At 38.1% G+C, this 12,638-nt stretch overlaps 1 protein-coding gene across 5 annotated transcripts in view; it reads right to left on the bottom strand.

Annotated features, from left to right (window-relative positions):
* LOC113061761 (B-cell CLL/lymphoma 9-like protein) overlaps window positions 1-10,341 on the bottom strand; it is a 49,624-nt gene extending 39,283 nt beyond the window's left edge. For 2 of the 5 annotated variants that reach the window (XM_026231183.1, XM_026231181.1), the window contains exon 1: window positions 9,929-10,341. The gene's annotated coding sequence lies outside the window, so the exon portion shown is untranslated. The remainder of the gene's footprint in view (window positions 1-9,928) is intronic. The other 3 variants (XM_026231180.1, XM_026231185.1, XM_026231184.1) reach the window with 2 other exon arrangements.
* Window positions 10,342-12,638: the final 2,297 nt, after the last annotated feature.

Raw genomic sequence — 12,638 nt, 5'->3', positions numbered from 1 at the left:
TTCTAGCTCGATCCAGCCAAAGAGTTTGTCCTAAAGTGTTGAGTGTGGAGTGTTCGGAGTCGAACAGCTCGGTGCTGTTGTTTTCAGCATGCTGACAGCTTCTCAATATCACATTATTCTTTCATAGCTCACCTTAGCGCTGCGACTTGTAACTCATCTGGAAGCTCAGATCACCTAACCAAGATAAGAAGCACTTTGTTCCAAACATTGGATCTTACTGTCCTTCCAACGCACTACAAACGGCCTTTAATAGACCCAAAACACAGATATACAATTGATGAAACATTTCACCTTCCTCTTGCCTGTACTGTGATAAAATGGATTACATTGTTGCCTTGTAAATCCATCGCCATGCTATCATTGTTTTTTTATGATGAGGTGATACTGAGGTGGTGCATTCATAGTTCTATGACGTAACATACAGTAGTCCTGCGGTGGTTCTTGTTTTTAATATTCCCGATGTGAATATGCCTTCCCTGGATGCCTGTCTGTGTGCCTGAGAGGATGCACTACTCTTTAAACAACATGAAAGCAGATGGTGGCACAGGGACAAACGCGGTCCCTTAGCAGAGGTGATCAGAAGTGTGGCATCACACGGTCTCAGGTGAGAGGCTACACAGTATGTTACGCTGTGAAATGTTTGCACAGGCCAGCCTGAAGAGGTCTGTTCTGGTTCTACAGCGTTATTGGAATAGGGCACAGGTCGGCAACCTAGACGTGTCTAACCCAGACGCGTGCAGACTTCACAAAACCTGACATCCCCATCAGAATCAATGGAGCTAAACTTTAGCCCATTCATGGATGGACACCCTATTTATTTTATCAATAAGACTAGGGACTACTCCAACTACTAGCCATCTTTCTGGAAAAAAATAAAAATAAATTAAGAACATTATTTAAATTGATATGAATTTATTTATTTTTAAAGCTTCCATCCAAGTCGGATCATGTTTTTATTAGTTTTTTTTTATGCTAACCACTTTTAGCAAGACTATAGGTTCCTCAGGGATACATTCAATGCTAAAACAGATAGTTCACCCAAAATGTTTAGTTTATTCATTCTCACACCATCCGAGATGCAGATGAGTTTGTTTATACACCGATTTGGAGAAATTTAGCATTATATTACTTGCTCTCTCCTCTGCATTGAATGGGTGCCGTCAGAATGAGAGTCCAAACAGCTGCTAAAAACATCACAATAATCCACAAGTAATTGGCATGACTTCAGCTCACCAAACAACATCTTGTGAAGTGGAAAGCTACATGTTTTGAAGTGATTTCCAACTCTATATATGACATTAAAGGGTTAGTTCATCCAAAATTGAAAATGTTGTCATTAGTGACTCACACGCATTTCGTTCCAAACCCGTGAGACCTCCGTTCATCTTCAGAACACAGTTTAGAATATTTTAGATTTAGTCCGAGAGCTCTCAGTCCATCCATTGAAAATGTATGTGGTATACTGTCCATGTCCTGAAAGGTAATAAAAACATCAAAGTAGTCCATGTGACATCAGAGGGTCAGTTAGAATTTGTTGAAGCATCGAAAATACATTTTGGTCCAAAAAAAAAAAAAAAAATTACGACTTTATTCAGCATTGTCTTCTCTTCCGGGTCTGTTGTGAGTGTGTTCACGATGCTGCAGTGACGCCCGTTGCTGACGTGTTTTCTGGTGCGCCTAATAACAAAGATAACACGTCAGCAGTGCCACTGAATGCGCTCACAACAGACCTGGAAGAGAGGACAATGCTGAATAAAATCGTAGTTTTAATGGAGGGACAGAAAGCTGTCAGACTAAATCAGAAATATCTTAAACTGAGTTCCGAAGATGAACGGAGCTCTTAAAGGTTTGTAACGACATGAGGGTGAGTCATTAATGACATTATTTTCATTTTTGGATGAACTAACCCTTTAATTTGTCCAGTGGAAAAGTCGTCTTGTCTGAATAAAGAAAAAATATGCGCAGATCAAGTCCAAAACAGCTGTGAACTAATATGTCAGAAATACTTGTGGGTTATTGGGATGTTTTCACAAGTTGTCTGGACACTCATTCTGACGGTACCCATTCACTGCAGAGGTTAGCAAGTGATGTAATGCTAAATTCTCCAAATATGTTTTGAAGGAACAAGCTCATCTACATTTAACCATTGCTAAAATTATTTTTTTATATATAAATTAAATATAATATCTAAATAATACATACACTTTTCATACATAAATTATTATTGACATTTTGTAATGCATTTTGAGATCCAACTTAACTTTTAGAATTCAGTGTTTTACAAAAATGTTGAGTGACTGGGCTCTCTGAAATCTCTCATATGAGTAATCAAGACAATCAGACATTTACATCTGCGTCATACTAGTGAGGAGAAGCTTGTCAGATTTACAATATATCTTCCCATCTTTTCAGGTTGTTCCAACACCACCGTCTGCGCAGTTCGTATTCAGCTAGTGTCATTCAGTGATCTCACTTCCTGCTTCCCCCCCCCCCCTGTGATTTCCCCATTCATCTCTCACTGTATCTATAAAAACAATCAGAAAGAATCTCAACAATTCAAGCGCATTATCAGATAAATGTTCCTTCGAACTAAAATGTGACGTCACAATGTAGTCTAGTCTAGTCTATGTTTCCACAGAAGCAGAGGTGAATTGTAGGTTTGAACGTGAGGTTAACTCAGGTCACTCTAACCACACTCAGTTCCACAGTAAACTCAGTGTCCAGGAAGAACCTTTTTCTGTAACACACACACCAGTACATGAAGCCTTCTAAATTTACACAAAGGAGTTACACATTTTTTAAGAAATCATTTTTTTATATATATATATATTATCCAGAGATATTCAAAGACAACTATAAGTATGGAATTTCGAGGTCGATTCCTCCGAAAAAGTGCAAACAGTGTGACTCTGTGCTGCTATCAAAACATTGCTCTGTTTATTTAAGAAGCCCAACTGGCCGGACACAGCAACACTGACTGCATCAATGGTGTGGGCTTGAGAGGACTATCTGCTTGTTTAACCAATGACAGCCGGAGGGAGTGCTCAGAAACCTGTTTGCAGAGAGTTTTGAATGGCTGAACAGGAGAGGACATGTGGAAAGCCCTTATATGGAAATGGTCTGTGTATTATGCTAATTAAGTAACTGTGGACACAGGATTTCTCATTAAGAGCAATCCAGATTTGACAGCTTGTAATGAGAATAAGAATACATTTGAGAACCATGACTGCTCACATAAAGGTCAACGACACACTGTATAAGATTGTCCACAATAAAAAGAAAAATATTTTTCCTAAGTCGCTGGGGTATATTTTTTAGCAATAACCAAAAAAATAATTAATTATCGTTTTTTCTTTCATCACAAAACTCATTAGGATATTAAGTAAAGCTCATATTCCATGAAAATATTTTGTAAATTTCCTACCATAAATATATCAAAACTTAATTTTTTATCAGTAATATGCATTATTTCAATTAAAACATTAAAAAATATGCATCAGGCAACAAGTATTCAAGTCTTTGTTCGCAGGAACTGTATTTTTCTTCTTGTCCAGGCCCTTGTCATTTCTAGGCTGTACTATATGGCAATGCTCTTCTGGCTGGACTTCCTTCACTTGCAATCAACAACTGATCTTCAATGAGCCCAAAGGGCCCACATCACACCTCTCTTTATCTCACTGCACTGGTTACCACTTGTGGCTTGCATCAAGTTCAAGGCATTGATGCTTGCATACAGAACAGCCGCAGGCTCAGCACCCACCTAATACCACTCACTCTTACCAATATACATCCCCTCCAGAAGTCTGAGAGCTACAAGTAAGCGACGCCTCGTGGCACTATCACAGAGGCACAAAATCACTTTCCAGTAGGGCCGTCACTAACAATTATTTTGGTAATCAAGTAGTTAGTTGGTCGATTGTTCTGAGGAGTAATCGAGTAATCAGATACTCATAATAAATTATTTTGTGGTAATAAGAATAGACCTCAGCGAACAATAGCCTTTAAAATTACTTAAAATACATTCACAATAGCTATGAGGCAATAATTAGTTCAAATAAAGTATCAAAATCAAATAATTATATGATTTTATTGAACAAAACTGGTAAAATAAATAATTTATTATAAACAACAGACTTTTTACACTTTACTGCGCAATCTAATCATGGTTTAATATTGACTAAACATGTAATTCAAATGTCCACTTAATCTTTAATATTTGGTCATTTCTTTATGAAAGCCAATGTAATTTCTTGAGGTCATCAAAATGTGTAAACTAAGAGCAAGGGATAAAACGTTTATTTTGAAATGGCAATGAAGTTTCAATGAACAGATCTGTTGGAATGGCGCTAGTTGCGTTCCCAGATTAGCATTATAATGAACACAAACTCACAACAAAATGCAGAGATTAAGTTTGCGACGCTCCACACATGATAACAGTTTGTGTGGAGCAGAATTTACTGTGAACGTTGCCGCTCTAAGATGCACGTATGTAAACTACATGCATGTAATATATGCATTCCATTAGGGCTGGGACAACGCGTCGAGGTCATCGATGACGTCGACGCAAAAAATACGTAGACGCAAAATATGCGCATCGATTCGTCGACCTGTTTTTATTTCTCTAAAAAACATTTGCAAAACGTTTACCTTATCTGCGCTGAATGTACGCGATGGCCGGATCAACATTCTGTCTGACGTTATATAACCAATCCATGGGTTTTTCTGCATTGATCTCTCTTTTTGGCGGCTGTCAAAGACTTATTGGATCGGTGAGTGATGTAGAATAGACAGGGCGCGTACGAGAGAAAGCCCCGGCTGCTCGCGAGCACTAACAGTCTTCAAACAACACGAGCGCTTCTTGCTCTCTCTCTCCCTTGTAAATATTAATCAAAATCATTAAACACAATAGAAAAAGGGCGAAACACCAAAGTTTCACGCGCGCTCGCACACTCACAGTCTTCAAACTACACGAGCGCTGTCTTGCTTGCTCTCTCTCTCTCTCGTGCATATTAACCAAAATCATTCGACACGATAGAAAAAGGACGGATTTCAAGTTTCACGCGGAGCATTCAGAGATTTTTTTTTTTTCTCCATGATAGGCTGCTGGCTCCCACTGTTCATTTTTTTTTTTTTTTTTGGAAAAGCACTCTGTATTAGCTTAAAGCCCTCAAGTTTACATTGGTTACTGTATTCTTTCAATTGCTCTAAACGAGTATTTTGGGTGACCTTTTTTATTGAATCCTAGACATCAAGTTGTTGTTATTTTCATCTGAAAGAAGAACTTTTTTCAGTAAGCTAGGCCCTATGTGTTCAGTAAGCTTGTTTAAGTAAGCTATGTGTTTTCAAGGCTTCAAGGTTTGTAAAGTAATGCATTCTTAGTCAGTATTTTATTTTGTAATTTTAAGAGCAATAAACATATATTGCAATGTTAAGGAATTCATGTTTTTTTTATTCAGATATGTAAATCAACATGTATAAATTGTTATTACTCAATTAATGGGGAGATAATCGAAATCGGTCTGGAAAAATTAATCGTTAGATTAATCGATGCATCGAAAAAATAATCTCTAGATTAATCGTTTAAAAAATAATAGTTTATCCCAGCCCTACATCCCATATATTTATTTAACTGAATCACAGCACTTGTTAATTCACAATTCGCGTAATGCTTTATTACGGTTTTAAAACATTATGGTTTAATACAGGGGTGTCAAACTCAATTCCTGAAGGTCTGCAGCCCTGCAGAGTTTAGTTGTAACCCTGCTCCAACACGCAAACAATGTAGTTTTCAAATAAGCCTGAAAGGACTTGATTATCAGGATCAGGTGTGTTTAATTAGGGTTGCATCTAAACCCTGCAGGGTTGCGGCCCTCCAGGAACTGAGTTTGACACTCCTGGTTTAATATATCATGAAGCCTCGGAAGACAGTTTAACAATGCTTTTCATGGATTCTCGTCCGTGGAATATGCCACTTCCGGTATTTTGTGGATTACTCGACATGGACAAAATGCAATCAAGTACACAAATTGAATCGAGGAATAGTGACAGCCCTATATTTGCAGAACATTTTCATTTACCATTCCTGGCTGGTGGAATGATCTTCCCAGCCCATCCGAAATGCTGAATCCAATAAATGTAAATTTATTTTTTGCATAACAAATTAGATGAAATTGGGGTCATGTTACTGTACAGTTACTTGTAAATGAAGACCGATGACTTGTCTAAAAGCAAAATTTAGTTGGGTAAACACTTACTAATGCACTATGATGTCTGTACGGTACAGTCCCTAAAGTGTGGCTATGCAAAGGCTATATGGTAAAGGGTCAGACATGGGATGGCGAATTTTCTTAACAAAACCAGCACATTCACCACTCATGGCTAAAGCACCATGACCTCAATTTGAGGCTGACGTCACATTTCCGTCATCTCTGTGACATCATAACTGGAGCTTTAACACTATATATTATCTAGATCATTTTAAAACCAGATCCCTCGAGCGGTTCGCTCTAAAACACACGCTGATGTCTACGAGGTGTTGAGCCAATGTGGGCCAGAGCACACTGTGAGCCTTGAGCCTCAAAGACAATTCAGATCAAGTTGCAAACTCTGTGAGCTTCTAAAAATAGCGTGGTAGGATATCACGCTCACAGCACTAGCTAATGGCCTGTGTGGCCAGTGGGCTAAAGAGCAGCCAAACACTGCCAGAATACACTTCACACATTCTCTCTCTCCGCTCACACTGCTGACTACTACTGATGGTCTGTCGGGTTCTTATGATGGAGGCAAATTTGGGAAAAGACGTGTTTGATTGAAATAGACCTCCAAGCCAAAACTGTCAGGAGAAACCGCAAGATTATCAGCTCTGTCTGATCTGGGGTCAGCTCATAGTATCACTATCCCTGCCTCTATCACACACACCACTAACTTAATCAGCTTGCGTCACTGAGGCCCTGGAGATCCGACAGGAAAAAGAGAATTAGGGGAACATGGGTAGCACCCTTCAGTGAGGGGCTTGAATAGAATGCAAACTTTTATTCATTTTTTTTTTTACTCAATACATATTTCTGATTCAGTGGCACACATTATTTCAAATAAAAAAAATTAAAAAGAAAAATTTATCTGCCTTTTCATGTGATGTCATCAAGCCCCCAATCTTACAATCAATTCACCATAGATTAAATCAAGACCTACAGTGCACTTTTCTCATCAAAATGTCTCATTTTAATATTTAAAGAAATTTTTTAACCCAAAAGTTTATATTTTTCTGACCGTTTGTTCATGATCTCACACTGTTCCAATCCTGCATGACTGTCTTCACTCTAAAAAATTAAATAAAGCTCATTGAAAAACCTTTAACATCCATGGAATCTTCCCATTGGTCCAAAGGTTCTTTATATTGCCAAAAAGATTATTAAAATGTCCTTCATACTAAGAAACAAATGGTTATTTTTAGAACGGCCCACTGAAAGGATCTTTGGGGAACCAAAAATTGTTCTTCTATGGTATCACTGAGAAAGCAAAAAACTATTTTGGAACTTTTATTTTTAGGAATGTTCCTTCCATATAACACAGAAGATGTTTTACAAAAGTACCAGGAACTCTTTTCCATACAATGAAAGTGTATAAGGGTTATATGCCTTATTTTGAGGTTCACGAGTTTCATATATAGCTTATCAATCGGATTGTAAATGAAATTTAGTTGAAATGTAATTGGAATGTACTGTAGTGCACAGGCTATGTTTACAATAGTGCATTTTCATTTTAAAACCCATAACTTTTGCTAAGGTTGCGCTTGTTGTTTACACTACTCTGGCGTTTTCTACCTTCGAAAACAGAGACTTTCGAAAATGCTGTAGACCGCGTTTTAGTTTGAGAACTCCAGGGTTGGGTTTTAGTCTAAACGGACCAAAACTGACTTTTTAAAAAGATGGCATGGCTGCACACATTAGCTCTGCGTATCCTTAACCACCTTGTGAACGATGACATCACGCTCATTGTTGTACCTGCATAAATGGTCACGTGACACGCGTTTTCAGTTGTGTAGTGTGGACGGAGATGGTTTCTGAACTGCAGTGAAAACGCAAGTGTAGACAAGCACTAGTGTAAACAGGGCCTTCATTGTAGTGAAGGGTTTGGAGCTTGACAGGCCCCATCCAGTTCTGCAGAATATCTTGCTGATAATAAATAATCTTGTTCCAAAGTTGACCATGGTTGAATTATTCCTTCAAGACCATTAGTTGTCATGCCAAGTCACTCTAACATTAAAAAAGCTTGCGGTCAGAATAAATATGACTACATCTCCTTTGCAAGGTCATTATGCTTTTGTAGAGCCTGCAATAAATCAATCACGTGATAATATACTGAGGTTTTAATTATGGTACAGTGACACCAAAAGGCATTTGGACCCTTTAAAAACATTTTAATTTCACCCCATTAGACACAAAATATATAATTAAGTGGCAATGGCAAACAAATGATACTTTTCTCTTAAACTAGAACTAAACTTTACTAAATAATTTTGTGATTACTTTTCACTGGAAATTAGTCTAACGTCAGTTCCCCTCGAGTTCACACAGGTGTCCTAGCAGAATAACTCCAAAAAAAATGTATTTAGATAAATGTAGTTTAGAGACCCATACGACTTTCTTTCTTCCATGAAACATGTCCTGGCCACTATTTTCAGTATAATGAATGTGAATTATAACTAGGGCTGTCAAGAGCCTTAAAAATATCTAATAAATAGATGACACCTTCACTAGAGAAAATGCATGGTTCGTGAATGAAATGATCATTTCAATCAATGTGTTGATCCATTTCATAAAACCAGTTTGAATGACGGTCTTATTAAGTCTCATTTGACTTAATGATCCAATCACAGCGTTTAACAGCTCATTGGAGTTAAATTTCAGTCTGTTCCTCACACAAAGCTGTAATATGGCTTTGGAATATCATATGAATCACTTTTTTGATCCATTGGCCTCCTTTTTGAAGCTTGAAAGCTTTAATCTCCATTCATAGCAACAACCTGTACATCACTCTAAAATTCTCCTTTTGTGTTCCACGGAAAAAGCAAGTCATACAGGTTTGGTGTGGAATGAAATGAGTTTAAGTAAATGAAGCCAAGAGAGAAGCTTCCATTTAACTAAGAACATGTTCCACTAATGTTTGACAAACAAACATGCAAAACATGCCGAACGCACTTCCTGTAACGTTTTGCTTACAAACTGTGCTTTTGCTGTCTTTGTTTACAGTAAATGCCTCTTGGTTTGATATTTTGTGTGTGATGCAAGGACATTCAAACATTCAAGTGGAGCTGCTTGTACACTGTTCTCATCTGCACAATATTCAAAATTCAAAAGAGAAACTAATGTCCAGTATGCATGCTCTGACAGGTTGCAGAACACTTTTGTAACAAAACAATTTTTTTTTTAAAGACATTATGACGGTATAACTACAGCCTTCGTGACCGTGATGGTGAGCAGCGGCCACATTCACCGTCACATTCTTCAAGTGCCTGCCTCTTTCTGCCAATCAGTCGCGACATTGTAACAGGCTAGCTCGTTTCCCTCAACCCAGACCTTCAAACGATCATCTAAACGCCCTAACTCACTCTTAAACAGCAGCTACAAGTCTTTCCTGGATTTTTAACGGACACATGGAGACGGGCCCGACGTTACTCAGAGCCTATCGTCAGCTCATTAGCATCCATTGCACTGAAGAGAGGGCAGTTAGCAGGCGAGGCTAACTCCAGGATCCCTACAGCTGCTGCTGTGACTGCGAGTTCAGCGCCGGAGCGCTCTACACTACAGACGCGCCGCGATAAACGCAGCCGACTGGTGGTCTGATGCTTCGGCGTTTAGTACGCGCCGCGCTGTCACGGCATTCAACGCCGAGCTTGTGTGGGTGCGTGTGCGGGGAGCTTTCCTACCCCATTCCGCCGTGTGTCTGCGAGCGGAGGCCGATGTCAAAAGTGACGGCCAGCCGACATCACCCGAGGTGTCCGCCGCCACTGCGCAAGATCCTGCCCGGCTGTGTTAAGCGACCAATGCGATGCCCCGAAGTAAAGCCGCTGGTTAAATATCAGATGCTTCAAAATGTTGTTTGGGTTCGGCTCCGAGCGTAAGACGAGTTCCGGGGAAGACGGCAGATCATGACTCCGCTGTTGGAGACGCTGTCTGCATATTCCAGCCCGTAGTGTAGAGGTAGCAGAAGGCGCTCAGACAGACAGCAGCTCTCGCGCTCATTACTCAACTCACTGTACACACATTTGAGTGACACACAAGCTCTCTCGCTCTCTCGCTCTCTCGCTCTCTCTCTCTCGCTCACTCACTCACCCAGAGCTATATGAGGACTGTTTCCTGCTGTTTCAATGAGCTCCTCTCATATTTGATCATAATCATACAACATCATCTAATTAGCATACATTTTTAAATTATAATAATGAAAATTCACAATATCATAGATTTTTAGATATCATTATAAAATGTATGTTTACAAAGGGTTTTACTGAGAGAGAAAAATATATAGCCTATATGTAGCCTATATAAAATAATATTTAAAAGGTGTAATAATAAATATTACAATTTTAATGTAAAAATTATGTGTGTGTGTGTGTGTGTGTGTGTCTATATATATATATATATATATATATATATATATATATATATATATATATATATATATTAAACATTCAAATAAAACCACAATAAAATAAAGTATTTCCTCAATAGAATATATATACATTTTTATTCTATGGTATTATATAAAATATTCATTGCGTAATGCAGCATTCAGTGTGGCAGTGATTATGCCATAATGTAAACAAATCATTACTTTATAATTGTTATATGATCTCAATTATGGCCAGGTTTTGTTTTGTCTACAACACTTTGCCAATCACACCTTTCACATTGCCATGATCTTTTAAGACAGACAAAATATGGCCTCTTTAAGGCCTTACTTTTATTAAAAGATTATGTTTTTAATCTAGAATAACAAAGGAGCCATTTATGGCTGAATGATTGGAGTATGTTTCTCTGTCGGTACACTGAGACTTCGAGGAACACAGTTATGAATTTGTGGTTGGGTGAACGAACCTCATGTGTGCTGCCTGAGACAGATAACCAGACCTGGCAACAGAGGTTTCAGATGTATCAAACCTCTTAGATCACTCCTCATCTGACATCTGCCAAGATCAGCGCTCTCTCCCCTGTAGGCATGAGACCCTCTGATACATTTGGACCCTCAACACTGGGTGTTCAGCCATCACTTTCACAGGTGAGCACTCCCTCTGGTGGTGCAGGAAACTGTTAAAAGTCCTAAAAGTCCATTAGTGAAGCCCTGATGAATGTAGGGGCTATTTTTTTTTTTTTTTAACTGTTAGGTTGTCAAAGCAGGCAAAGCTTCTAAAACAAACCTAGGATTATGTAAATGTGCATCCCAAAGTGAATTAACCATAGTTTCATATCCGACAGACTTGCACTAAATGCACCAAAAGTTGCACCACCGAGAAATCAACCCCTCTCTAAACTCCAGCACAAGCTAATCTAATTGTGCGCATACAAATAGCTCCTTTATGAGCTGGCTGTGTTTATATATTTTTTTTTACCCTGAGGAAACATGTATTTTAATCACATATGCATGATGAAACCTAGAGAAATTCTGGATTCTAATTATGATGTTAAATTTGTGTAGTAAACCCTGCTGAATGGACAAATTAGTTTACAAATGTAAATATATATATATACTGTATGACATTGCACTGGCAAAAGTGTATTCCTGAAAAGAACTGGGCTCTTTTTCATTGTCTCCCAGATCTGGTCTCGTGTTACACTCACAAGTGCCAAGCCTTGAGGAGAAAATGAGAAAGAAAGAGAGATGAATACTAGAATGACAGTAAGAACCTTTGTAGATATACAAACTTATGTAAAAATCGTTGGATTCAACCCTAATGTTCAGTTTGGCATTCAGTAGACATCTACTAACTTAAACACACACTTTATAGTGATAGTCTATAGTTGTTGTTTTATGTTTGTTTTTTGTGGAACATAGAAGATATTTTAAAGAATGTTGATAATCAACGTTAAATTCAACCGAACAAACTAATTCGGTTCCCTTTGAATTCTATTACATTATATGGAAGTCAGTGGAGAACAAGAATGCATTGGAATGCAGTGATTGGTTGGCAACTGTTGAATTCAATGTTGGTTACCGACATTCTTTAGAATATCTGTCACGTTATTCTGTTATGTTCTACACAAGAAAGAAAGTCATTCAGGTTTGGAATGATATGAGGGTGAGTAATCGGTGTCAGATTTTTCATTTTTGGTTGGACTGTCGCTTTAAAGGTATAGTTCACAGACATTTAAATGTACTCACCCTCATATAGTTCTAAATTTGTATGTCCTTTTTTTTTGTACAGAACTCAAAAGAAGATTTTTGTGCATGCAATAAAAGTCAAGGATTTTTCTTATAAACCATAGTTTGACAATCGACAGTAGGTAGAAAATAGTTGTGTCTGTTACATGTAATCAACCATCTAATGTATGTATTTTGGAAGGTATTTTCCCACACATTTTTGGGGGTAAAATAAGTGCATCATCCGAGCATTTGAAATGCAATTCTTGTTGAAATTTTCA

This window comes from Carassius auratus, chromosome 43, assembly GCF_003368295.1.
Source record: "Carassius auratus strain Wakin chromosome 43, ASM336829v1, whole genome shotgun sequence".
In the NCBI taxonomy this organism is placed as follows: domain Eukaryota; kingdom Metazoa; phylum Chordata; class Actinopteri; order Cypriniformes; family Cyprinidae; genus Carassius; species Carassius auratus.
Note: the sequence above shows the minus strand (reverse complement) of the source record. Positions and strands in the feature narration are given on the sequence as shown.